We start from the raw sequence: 13,455 nt of genomic DNA, 5'->3' as shown, positions 1-13,455 counted from the left end.
TTTTAAAAATCCACCAAAACTTTTTACTACACTTGAATTTTTTTACTTTGGTTATGCTGATTTCTCTTAATACCATGGTCCTCAAATGATTTGTGCTGCTTCAAGGAGATAAAAATCTTCTAACACTTAAAAAACACCCCCCATCTATAAAATTCTCTTAAAATGGAAAGAAAATGTCTACCTAAGAGAGGCCTCCCCCACCAACCACCTGCCTTCCCCACCTGCGCAGGCTCTGCCCCCACCTTGCACCTGCAGTCTTCACCTGCCAATGGTCTCCAGTCACCCCTGGCAAAGACGGACCCTTCATCTGGCGAGGGGGAGGGGGGGGGGAAGGAGAGAGAAAGGAGGCCAGAACCTGCGCTTGTACACGGTACAACCTCAACATGGCCTGGGAAAACAGTTCCTCTAAAAGCACACTTTCCACTTAGAAAATAAAACAAATACTCCATTATGGGCCGAGCTGCTAACATGAAGCACCACTGAAATTGCCACCACAGGTGTTCCGCACACGCCCGCGTACCTGGTCAAATGGTCCCTCTCAGAACCACCACCCGCAGCAGCGCCATTTCCCAGCGGGCCGGCGGGCCAGGGTCTGGGTTCACATGGCCCCGCGTTCAAGGGCGGTCACAAAGGAGCTGTCCCTATTGTTCCCTCTTCCTCATTCCGCAGGCTGAGCTGGAGTTTCCTCAGATCTAGGAGAGTAGCCTACCCTCCCCCACCCTTTTGTTCCAAGAATACAGTTCTAGAACAGGCAGCCTATGAACCAATCTGCTCCAATCCTGCGATTTCCAATACGTAAAACCACAGCCCCTCACTAGGTCACTCCCCCTAAGATGTGTCTAGCACGTGCTTTTCTACAGAACAGCTGAGAAACCCTAGTGGAAGCTCTGCTGCCTTGGGTCTCTGCATCTCTCCATGACCTCATTTCTGTTGTTCCAAGGAAAATGGAGTCCCCCACTCACCAAGGCAGACAGGGCCATCCTGCAACCTGAACACGTGCCCAAGCAGGTATCCCATTAGGCAAGGCACTGCCTTCCAAGGGGCACTCTTGGGGTGTAGTCAGTGCCTGTCTCAAGCCCAGAGCTGACAGACTTTTCTCTCCTTAGCCTGCATGGAAAATGAGCCAATTGCAAAATAACACGGCCAGATCCTCCATACACAGCCTGGCCGGCCCCAGGCCCTCGCACTCCCTCACCCACGCCCTCCTTGCTCTCCACCACCACTGAGGCCGCCATGGGGCAGGGAAGGAAAAACAAGGCAACACCATTAGTCAGCAAAAGCTTCTAGTACTTTCTTTACAAACAATGAAGCAAGAGAAAAAATACTGGTTTATCATCCGCATAACTAGTTAGGAGCTTCTTCCTGCAATACAGAACAGACCTCACACAGTTTGCAATACTCAGAGCTTTGGAGGAGTTGCCCACCCCACTCCCAAGAAAGCACGCACATCCGGTGACAGGACATCACAACATGCTTATTCTGCAGGGGGGTGGAGGTGAGGCGGGGGGGAGGGGGAGACAAGGAGGTGACCCCACCAGCCCCCTACCTCCTAGGCCCTGCCCCCAGCCTAGGTGCACCTTCCTGAAGAAAGGGGTTAAACAAGGGAGGAAAAATACTAAACGCCACATTCCTTGCCGGCACCTCTATCCATTTTTTCCCTTCTGCGCTGGTGCAGTTGCTGGCTGTGGCCACTGCAGGGAGTCACAGCAGCTCCACTCCAGCTCCTCGGAGGAGGAGCCCTCTTCCACCATCTGCAAGTCCCTCCAAAATGGAGGGGGCTCCAGGCAGGGAGCAGGCTAGAGCTGCAGGCCCACCGTGCACCTGAAACTCTGCAGATGGCTACAACAAATATTTTTAAGTGATTTGAGTTTTCTTAGGAGGACACCATTTGGACACTTATCGTCTTCACCTTAAAAACGAGTAAAGGTCGTTCATAGCAGCACTCTCAACAATAGCTAAAGCATGGAAAGAGCCTAAGTGTCCATCAACAGGCGAATGGATCAAGAAGATGTGGTTTATCTATACAATGTAATGCTACATGGCAATGAGAAAGAATGAAATCTGGCCACGTGTAGCAACATGGATGGACCTTGAGAATGTTATGCTGAGTGAAATAAGTCAGGCAGAGAAGGACAGATACCATATGTTTGCACGTATAGGAGGATTAGGAGGAACTTAACTGAGGACCATGGGGGAGAAGAAGGGGGGAAATGGTGGGGGAAAGGGAGGGAGGCAAACCATGAGAGACTCTTGAATGCTGAGAAACAAACTGAGGACTGATGGATGTGGGGGGTGAGTGGGGGATGGGCATGGAGGAGGGCACTTGTGGGGATGAGCACTGGGTGTTATGTGGAAACCAATTTGACAATAAACTATTTGTAAAAAAAAATAAATAATTAAAAATTAACAATTTAGGGGCGCCTGGGTGGCTTAGTCGGTTAGGCGTCCGACTTTCGCTTAGGTCATGATCTCGCGGTTCATGGGTTCGAGCCCCACGTCGGGCTCTGTGCTGACTGCCAGCTCAGAGCCTGGAGCCTGCTTCAGTCTGTGACTCCCTCTCTCTCTGACCCTCCGCTGCTCACGCTGTCTCTCTCTCTCCTAGAAATAAATAAAAATATTAAAAAAAAAAAAATTAACAATTTAAAAAAAAAAAACGAGTAAAGGGCTTTCTACAGAAACCATCAAAACAGCTCAAGCCTCGCCACCCCCAAAAGAAAAATCGCTCTTAGGGTCTCTTGGGATCAGCTTTGTATAAAAAATACTAACAAAAACCTAGGATAGGAATCTGAGGTCAAGTCTAAGGGAACAAGAGTCATTTTACCCGCGCTGTCATAAGGAACTCACCACAGAGAAGACCTTTAGAGCCAAGAGCCCGGTGACTGCATCACAGGGAAGCAAACCTGAAGCTCGCCCCGCACGTCAGACCCCTGGTCCACATGCTCCTGCCCTCCCAGCACAAGCAGGCCTTGGGGTGGGCCTCAGGGTCCCCACCAAGGGTGAGAACAGCAGGTCTCCGCCCATGTGTCCCCCCACCCTCCCCTGTGGAACTTCCGCTTTAGGGGAAGAGACCCTTCCACAACTGTGCCGGCCCTCCAATCAAGTCCAAGTTGTGGCTCTTAACACAAAACTAAATATTTGAAGCCCCTTTTCTAAAAGAGGCAATATTTTAAAAGTAGTGTGTTCAGATTTCAAGGAAACTTCAAAACAAAACCACAAATATTATTTCTTATTTTTGAGGTTATATGAAAATAAGTAATACTAACCTTCCTATATAAATGCTCTTTGGTAAGCTCCCTACCCACTCGCTGTATTTTTGGCTGGATGCTGGTATTGACTGGGGGCTCCAGGCTGTGGCTGAACCCCAGAACCATCAGAGGGAGAGGGTCAAGTAAAAAACCAGCCAGAAAAATGAAGGTCATTCTTCTTGAAGTATCTGGATTCCACTCAGCCAAGAGCAAACAACAAAGACACCAAACTCAGACACAGACTGGAAGTTCAGCAGTAGAACACACAGTGTCAACGGAGCCACAGTCCTGTATAAATCTACTCACAGCTCGTGAAGAACAGGTGACAATCCTACCCCACCCTCAGCTCCCACTCCCCTGACTTACAAAGGAAAGAAAAATCAGGCTATCTAAAGAAACATAAATGAAAACAGAGATAACGACTCACTCATTACTAAGAAAGTTCATTTAAAGCAACGAAGTTACCATTTTCACCTATCAGATGGGCAAAAAATCTTAAGCTCTGACAATATGAGAGTATGGATAAAGAGGCAGGTCTCATCTACTGTTGGTATAATAAAATTAATGAAACTACTTTGAGGGCAGCTTGGAAACATTTATAAAATTTTAACACAAACATAACCCTTGGCAAGGCAACTGTTATTTTTGTTTACCCTAAGACACCCTTCCAAAGGACTCCAAATCATACCTAACTAGGACATTCACTCAGCCTTCTTTCTAGATTAGACTATCTAAATATCCACCAACTAGGGGCGCCTAGGGTGGCTCAGTCAGTTAAGCGTCCCACTCTTGGTTTCAGCTCAGGTCATGATCTCACGGTTCGTGAGTTCGAGCCCTACATTACCCTCTGCACTGTCAGCACGGAGCCTGCTTGGGATCTCTCTCTTTCCCTTTCTCTCTGCCCCTCTACTACTCGCTCTTGCTTTCTCTCTCTCTCTCAAAATAAATAAATAAACTTTAAATAAATAAATATCCACCAACTAAATACAGAAATTGTTACAGACTCACAAGGAAATACTTAAAAGCTCTCGAAAAGTGTAAGAAAAAGTTGGTGAGCTACTGGGAGAAAACCATGGAGACAAACACGTGGTGAGGTACAGAAGAGTGTGTGTGAGATCCCAGTAAGAACAGAGGCGCTGGCATGTGCACAAAAATCTTTTGGGAAGGAATTATATGAAATTATTAATAGCATGTGACCTTTGTAAGCAAGATTAAGAGCAGAAAGGGAGGCAGAAAGTTACCCTGCAACATGCACCTTTCCTTACTATTTATTTTTCTTTTCTTTCTCTTTTTTTGGGCCACAAGTATACTGAGAATTCTGATGCACCCAGCCCTACAGCATGCTGGCCCCACCGGGCCCTGTTTCTCTACCTACTCAGTTCTTCCCTACCTCTTCATACCCAAAGTAACTATCAAAACAGAACCTGTGGGCTACAGCTTCATGAAAAAAAGGTCCCCAATACCTTTTTCAATGGGTTAACAACAAATCCATCTAAAGAAGGTATACATGAACAAGAAAATGAATCCAAGAGGAGAAGGAAAGAGACAATAAAATGATTGGTAATTTCTATTATAAATATAAATGAAAACTTCTAAGCAATACATCAGCAGCTTGAATCCAAAAGCACAGAAAACACTACCAGGCATTGCTGGGTGAATCCCAGGTATACAAATGTGATTTAACTTTATAAAATTTACAAATGTTAATTTACCAACTTAACAGATTTTTTTTTAATGTTGAAAAAGTATTTGGTAAAATTCAATACCCAAGTATGATTTTAAAAACTCAGTGGCGCCTGAGTGGCTCAGTCGGTTAAGCATCCAACTTCAGCTCAGGTCATGATCTCACAATTCATGGGTGCGAGCCCCGCATCGGGCTCTGTGCTGACAGCTCAGAGCCTGGAGCTGCTTCAGATTCTGTGTCTCCCTCTCTCTCTGACCCTCCCCTGCTCACACTGTCTCTCTCATGTCTCACTCTCTCAGAAATAAATAAAAAACATTTTAAAAAACCTCAGTAAATTAGGAATAGAATTTTCCTTATTCTGATAAAGAGTATTAAAAAACTAATAAAGTAAACATCATGCTGTGATACTACAATGTATTATAGGAAATATATATTTGATCTTCTTCATTTCTGGCTCACAGTCCTGAAAACTTCTGGAATTTCTTAAGCATAAAGAGTGATGCAGGTGTCTTTTGTTATGTTAATGAGGCGACTTTGGGACAGCACTGAAGGATGGGAACTGCTAGCCCTTGACTCCTGCCTAGAGGGTCAGAGGGGTAGGACTTCCAGTCCCACCTAGACCTCTGGGGAGGCCAGAGGGGCTGGAGGCTGAATCAACGGCCCACCAATGACCAACGCGTTTAATCAATGGCTATGTAATGAGGCCTCCATAAAAACCCTAAAGGGCCGGGCTCAGAGAGCCTCCAGGTGGAGGTTTTCAGGAAAAGCAGTAAGTACACCTGGTGAGGGCAAGGAAGCTGCTTGCCCCTCCACACACCTTGCCCTGGGCATGTCTTTCATTGGGCTGTTCCCAAGTTATATCTTTTTATAACAAACTAGGAATCTAGTGAGATGTGTCCCTGAGTTCTATGAGCCATTCTAGCAAATTACTCAAAACTAAGAGGTCACTGGAACCTCCAATCTGTAGCCAGTTGGTCAGCGACACAGGGGACCACCTGGATCTGCGACTGGCATCTTAAATGGGAGAAACACTCTTGTAGGCCTCAACATTTCACCTGTGGGACCGGAGACTCTCCAAGCAGTGTTAGAATTGAGTTGAATTCATCGACACTGGACACCCTGCTGGTATCAGAGAATTGCTTGGTACTGTACGTGGGGACTGCCCCTCCCCACAGTGGAATTGGGTCAAGAAGTCCCAAAAGACAATGTAAATGCATTTCCTACAAAATCAAGAATGACCATGGAGAGCAAATAAAAACTAGATAGGGAGAATAGATCGACTGAGTGAGCAAATGTGCTCAAATGGTAACACTTGGGGAATGAGTAAAGGGCATATGGAGATTCTGTGTATTATTTTTGCAACATTTTGTAAGTCTGAAATTACCTGCAAACTGGAACTGGGAAAGCTCATAAAATAATGAAAATAAATGGCACCTGGGTGGCTCAGCTGATTAAGTATCTGACTCTTGATTTCAGGTCAGGTCGTAATCTCACAGTTTCTGAATTCAAGCCCCGCATCAGGCTGTATGCTGACAGTGCAGAGCCTGCTCAGGATCACACTTTTTGCTCCTCCCCTGCTTGCACGCATGCACACTCTCTCTAAATAAATAAATAAGCTTGAAAAAAATGAATAAATAAACAAAACCAAGAACAAGGGCATCCACCAATATTGCCTCCATTCAATACTAACTGGTACAATTAGACAAGAAATCTGCAGTACGAGGATCAGAAAGAAGAAATAAAACTGTTATTACTTGCAGATCACATGACCTATAAATTACTAGGAATAACAGCAGAGCTAAGGCAGGTGACTATATGTAAGGTTAAATATTCAGCTGCCCTGCTACGCACCACCAGTGAACAATTAGACATGGTAATTACTGAGAGAACATCACTTAATGATGGCATCAGAGAATTGTCACTTACCTAGGGATAAACAGGGCAAAAGATGGGCAGAAGCTCTATAAGAAAAATATAATTTCACTGAAACTTTTTTTTTTTTTTAAAGAGAGAGACAGACAGCGTGAGCAGGGGAAGGTCAGAGAGCTGTCAGCACAGAGCCCAACGCGGGGCTCGAACCCACAAACCGCGAGATCGTGACCTGAGCCAAAGTCGGACGCTTAACCGACCGAGCCAAACAGGCAACCCTCACTGAAACTTTTTATTAAAAAACTAAATGAATAGGGGTGCCTAGGTGGCTCAGTCAGCTAAGCGTCTGACTTCAGCTCAGGTCATGATCTCATGGTTCGTGAGTTCAAGCCTCACGTCGGGCTCTGTGCTGACAGTGCAGAGCCTGAAGCCTGCTTCGGATTCTGTGTCTCCCTCTCTCTGCCCCTCCCTTGTTCACATTCTCTTTCCCTCTCAAAAATAAATAAACATTTACAAAATTTAAAAAATAATAAAGGGTCAAGGGGCGCCTGGGTGGCTCAGTCGGTTAAGCGTCCGACTTTCACTTAGGTCATGATCTTGCGGTTCGTGGGTTCGAGACCCGCGTCGGGCTCTGTGCTGACTGCCAGCTCAGAGCCTGGAGCCTGTTTCAGTCTGTGAATCCCTCTCTCTCTGACCCTCCCCTGCTCACGCTGTTTCTCTCTCTCTCCTAGAAATAAATAAAACATTAAAAAAAAATTTAAAAAAATAATAATAATAAAGGGTCAAAATTATCCAGAATGCTTTTGAAGTAGAGAAGCATGGAGGATGAAACAAGGTAATTGAACAGTGTGCTGCTGGCAAGCTGGCCAAAGGCATAAATCCAGAAATAAATTCACGAACAGGTGAATTCTGGGATGTGGGGCATCAGGTTCATGGAGAAAGGAAGACCTGTTCAATACCTGAAGCTAGGAAGAAATGATGCAGGACATGAAAAAAAAAGGAGATGGAATCCCAACTGACATTTATTTTTTTAATCTTTTTTTAAATACAAGAAAAAGCCAACTCCAGAAGAAATAAGGAATTCAACATCAAAAACTAAACTAAGGGGGCGCCTGTGTGGCTCAGTTGGTTAAGTGTCCAACTTTGGCTCAGGTCATGATCTCACAGTTTTTGAGTTTGAGCCCCACATCGGGCTGTCTGCTAACAGCACAGAGCCTGCTTAGGATCCTCTGACCCTTCTCTCTGCCTCTCCTCCATTTGCGCTTTCTTTCTCAAAAATAAATGAACATTAAAAAATAAAAATATAAACAAATTTCTTAGGCCTCATTTTTTAAGAAAATAATGTGACATTAAAATTTATAAGTACTGAAAAGCACAATTGGGAATGATAGCTATCTTGGACTGGGCAGAACTTTATGGTAGTAAAAGTAACACAGTAACAACCTGTGGAAAATATAAGTACTATGGAAAAAAGCTACTTAAAATATGTGTACTGGCCACCAACATCCGTAGGTAGCATTCATAACAGGCACCTACACTGGTGCATGAAGGTGCAGAAGAGTCTATAAGGACAGGCACTGAGGCCACAATACATGGGGAGACACATGATGTGCTGCCCTCAAGTGCACATTCTTAAGTGAAGGAAACAGGGCAGGACATCAAACCCCTTAAAAAACAACATATGATAACTGCACCAAAAATCATAAAATGCTTAGGAATAAACATAACCAAAGAGGTGAAAAGTCTATACACTGAAAACTACAGAAAGCTTATGAAAGAAACTGAAGACACACACACAAAAAAGAAATATATTCCATGTTCCTGGATTGGAAGAATATTGTTTTTTTTCTCTAAAAATTTTTATGTTGTTTTTTTATTTATTTTTGAGAGAGAGGGAGAGAGAGCGCACAAATGGTGGAGGGTCAGAGAGAGCGGGAGACAGAATCCGAAGAGAGGCTCCAGGCTCTGAGCTAGCTGTCAGCACAGAGCCCAATGCGGGGCCTGAACCCATGAATCGTGAGATCATGACCTGAGTCGAAGTCGGACGCTTAACAGACTGAGTCACCCCAGTGCCCCGAACAAACATTGTTAAAATGTTGATACTACCCAAAGCAATCTACATATTCAGTGCAATCCATATCAAAATAACACCAGCATTCTTCACAGAGCTAGAACAAACAATCCTAAAATTTGTATGAAACCAGAAAAGATCCCAAATAGCCATAGCAATCTTGAAAGAGAAAACCGAAGCGGGAGGCATCACAATTCTGGACGTCAAGACGTATGACAAAGCTGTAATCATCAAGACAGGATGGTATTGATAGAAAAACAGACACTCAGATCAATGGAACAGAACAGAGAACCCAGAAATGGACCCACAAATGTATGGCCAACTAATCTTCGACAAAGCAGGAAAGAATGAATATCCAATGGAATAAAGCCGGTCTCTTCAGCAAATGGTGTTGAGAAGACCAGGCAGCAAGATGCAGAAAAATCAACCTGGACCCCTTTCTTACACCATACACAAAAATAAACTCAAAATGGATAAAAGACCTAAATGTAAGACCAAAAGCCATCAAAATCCTTGAGGAGAAAGCAGGCAAAAACCTTTGACCTCAGCCACAGCAACTTCTTACTCAACACCTCTCCAGAGACAAGGGAAACGAAAGCAAAAATGAACAACTGGGACCTCATCAAGATAAAAAGCTTCTGCACAGCGAAGGAAACAATCAGCAAAACTAAAAGGCAACCAACAGAATGTGAGAAGATATTTGCAAATGACATATCAGATAAAGGGTTGGTATCCAAAATCTAAAGAATTTATCAAACTCAACACCCAAAAAACTAATCGAGTGAAGAAATGGGCAAAAGACAGTCTCCAAAGACATCCAGATGGCAAACAAACACATGAAAAAATGCTCAACATCACTCATCATCTGGGAAATACAAATTAAAACCACAATGAGATCCTACCTCACACCCGTCAGAATGGCTAACATTAACAACCCAGACAGCAACAGATGTGGGCGAGGATGCGTAGAAAGAGGATCTCTTTTGCACGGCTGGTGGGAGTGCAAACTGGTGCAGCCACTCTAGAAAACAGTACAGAGATTCCTCAAAACATTAAAAACAGAACCTCCCTACGACCCGGCAACTGCACTACTGGGTTATTTACCCCAGGGATACAGGTGTGCTGATTTGAAGGGACAGATGCCCCCCAATGTTTATAGCAGCGCTATGGACAAGAGCCCAAGCAAGAAAAGAGCCCAAATGTCCATTGATGGATGAATGGATAAAGAAGATGCCCCCCCACACACACACACACACTGGAGTATTACTTGGCAATCAAAAAGAATGAAAGCTTGACATTTGCAGCTATGTGGATTGAACTAGAGGATATTACGCTAAGCTAAATGAGTCAGAGAAAGACAACTATCATATGACTTCACTCATATGAGGAATCTGAGATACAAAACAGATGAACATAAAGGAAGGGAAGCAAAATAATATAAAAACAGGGAGGAGGACAAAACATAAGAGACTCTTAAATATAGAGAAGAGAAGATTGCTAGAGGGGTTGTGGGAGGGGGGATGGGCTAAACGGGTAAGGGGCATTAAAGAATCTACTCCTGAAATCATTATTGCGCTATATGCCAGCTAACCTGGATGTAAATTAAACAATTTTTTAAAATGAAATAAAACCAAAAGATCGGCTAAAAAACCAAGGTAAAGGGACAGAAAAACACAGGACAAGTGCTTTAGACACAAGAACATTCTGAGCACAAGGACAGCAAGGGCTCAGGCCAGACAGGGAGGAGCCCAGTGAGTAGTAGGCAGGCTGGTCCATGGCCCTTGACAAACAGGGTCTAAACTTTATAATAACAGAGTGACTTTAAGGGAGGGAGGGGAGTAATCTGAGAGTGGTATTTTTGTTAAAGGCCCCTCTGGATTCCTGGCAGAAAATGACTCATACAAGCAAGAGTAAGTAACCAGAATCCTGCAATGGTCCTAGAGACTGAGTGTGTGACCGACATCAAACTCATAGAAGTGGTCAGATTCCAGTTATAGTCTCTCTAGATAGGCGGTTCTCAAGCAGGGGCAATTTGCCCCACCACATCCCCCAACCCCCAGATATTTTTCACTGTCATGACAGCGTCAGGAAGAGTGACTGGCATCTAGTGGGTAAAAGCCAAGGAGGCTGCTAGACCCCCTCTACTGCACAGGTCAGCCCTACAGGAAAGAATGGCCAGGGCCACACTGTCCATACAATAAGTAAGGCTGAGAAGGCCTCTCAAGACTCCCTTCCCTGGTGACTAATACCATCGCTTGGTTTAATTTCCTCTCTACAATGCTGAGACTTCCCCATCTGTATTTCCAGCTCAGACCTCCTTCTACCTAAACATCTCCATTTGGATGTATGTTAACATATCTAACACCGAGCTCTTGATCCGCACCCCCAAACCTGCTGCTCCTTGGAACGCCCCACCTCACTCCACCACCACTGCCAGAGCTCAAGCCCAAGGCCTCAAAATCTGGTTTTCTTTCATGACACAAACTACACCCAATCCATCAGCAAATCCTTTTGGTTTCCCCTTCAAACATATTTCCAAGATCTGACCATTTCTCAAGACATCATCCTCAACTTCTCTCTCACTTCCCAATCTTGAGTGTTTCAGCTTTATTTATTTATTTATTTATTTATTTATTTATTTATTTATTTATTTTTTGAGTAGGCTCTACACCCAGCTTAGAGCCCAAGTCGGGACCAGAGCTCATGACCCTGAGATCAAGACCTGGGCTGAGATCAAGAGTCAGACACTTAACAGACCACGCCACCCAGGCACGCCGAGTGTTCCATCTTTAAAACTTACCCTGAATCTGACCTTCTTTCTGTCTCCCCTCGCCACATCTCCATCAGCTGACCACAGAGCAGCTCTTCATGTCATCCACTCACACACTGGCCCCGCAGGTGATTCCCAACACGCAACAAGGATGGCCCCGTTCAAACTGAAGTCAGAACCTTCCATCTCACCTAGAGGAACCAGGCGCTGGCTCTGGCTCCCCACCTCACACCACTGCTGACTCCCCAAGCCTGCAATGCCTCCTCCCCTCGCACATCCCTCCTCATTTGTTCTTCCCACGTCTATGTCCTCTGCTGGGGTACAAGTTCCTGTCTGGCTGGCTCACGCCACAGCCCAGACATGGCATGGGAGAGACACCCAGTCAGCATGCGATGACTGAGCAGACAGAGGTGCAGGCCACAGGCGCACGGCAACTAGGGGCCAGCAGGACCTGTCCACAGCCCTCTGCCCTCCTGGGTGTAGGCCCAGCCCACACGCTGGGCCCAGCCTGGCTCCAAGGCAATCACAGCCAATGGTCTTTATCAGGAAGGTAACAGTAAAAGGAAATTTGGAAACAAATATCACTACCTAAACTCAAAGTTTTCATTTCCTTCCAGTTTCTCTTCAGATGTACACATTTTACATAATCGTGAAACACACCAATAATTTTCCCTTAAACATTCCATCATATATCTCCATAGTCTTCACAATTATCTCATTAATAGTATTTCATCAAGTTGACATTTCATTAAGTATTTAAGCATTTTTCTATCACTAACCATCCGTGATTTTTCAATTCCTCCTTACTTTGAAAAACAGTTAATGTCTTCATATGATCATTACTATGAATTCATTCATTGTTCAATGTATTCAGTGATCACCTAATACATGCAAAGCACTACCATCTCTTCAGCTTAAGTCTCAAAGATAAGGTGCCTGGGCCTGTGGGTCAAACAGCTCTTAGTCTTTGTGACCAGTCCCCATGGGCTAGGCTGCCAACTGGGTGTTCTAAAACAATCAACAATAGGTTCCTTCCTGCTGCATCCCCTCACACCAAGGATCCCTGACACCTGCCTGTCCCCAAAGCCCACACGCACCCCATATGAACCATCACCACCATCCAGCTCAGACACACCCCACCACCCAGCCCAGACTCTGACCACCCTGTAGACTCTGCCTCACATGCACATTGCCTACACCTTCCAAATAAATACAAAGACATCTCCCCGTGTCTGTCCATCTAGTTACACATTTTTGGCCATGGGTAGGCCCAGCCTTCGCACAAGTCTTCAGGTCTGTGCTGCCTCCCTGTCCACACTCTTCAATGTGGCCCCTGCCATTAGGACCCAATATCTGTTAGTCTGTGACTCAATTTGGATGTCAACAAACATTTGCTCATGTTTCTTGGCATTAGACATACATGTGACTTCACTCAGGGACCACTATAGATATATTTTCTGGTTGTTATTTTAGTTAGTTAACATACAATATAATGTGAGACTCTGGTGTGCAATATAGTGATTGAACACTTCAATATATCACCCAGTGCTCATCACAAGTGCACTCCTTAATCCTCATCACGTATTTAACCCATTCCCCTCCCACATCCCCTCTGGTGACCATCACTTTGTACTCTACAGTTGAGAGACTGTTTCTTGGTTTGCTTCTCTTTTTCGCCCCTTTGCTCATCCGTTTTGTTTCTTAAATTCCACATGAGTGAAATCATATGGTATTTGTCTTTCTCTTATTTCATTTAGCATAATACACTCTAGCTCCATCCATGTCATTGCAAATGACAAGATCTCATTCTTTTTTA

The 13,455-nt window shown here is 44.6% G+C and overlaps 1 protein-coding gene across 9 annotated transcripts in view; it reads right to left on the bottom strand.

Annotated features, from left to right (window-relative positions):
* EHMT1 (euchromatic histone lysine methyltransferase 1) overlaps positions 1–13,455 on the bottom strand; it is a 147,263-nt gene that overhangs the window by 109,570 nt on the left and 24,238 nt on the right. Inside the window, exon 1 of one of the 9 annotated variants that reach the window (XM_039220786.1) lies at positions 521–586. The exons of the other annotated variants lie outside the window; for them this stretch is intronic. The gene's annotated coding sequence lies outside the window, so the exon portion shown is untranslated. Of the gene's footprint in view, positions 1–520; positions 587–13,455 lie in introns of those variants that run through there. 9 annotated transcript variants of the gene reach the window in all.

The sequence above is a fragment of the Hyaena hyaena genome, unplaced genomic scaffold, assembly GCF_003009895.1.
Source record: "Hyaena hyaena isolate Hyena2069 unplaced genomic scaffold, ASM300989v1 scaffold_911, whole genome shotgun sequence".
NCBI classification, from domain to species: Eukaryota; Metazoa; Chordata; class Mammalia; order Carnivora; family Hyaenidae; genus Hyaena; species Hyaena hyaena.
The sequence above is the reverse complement of the archived record's forward strand: the minus strand, read 5'-3'. Positions and strand labels throughout refer to the sequence as shown.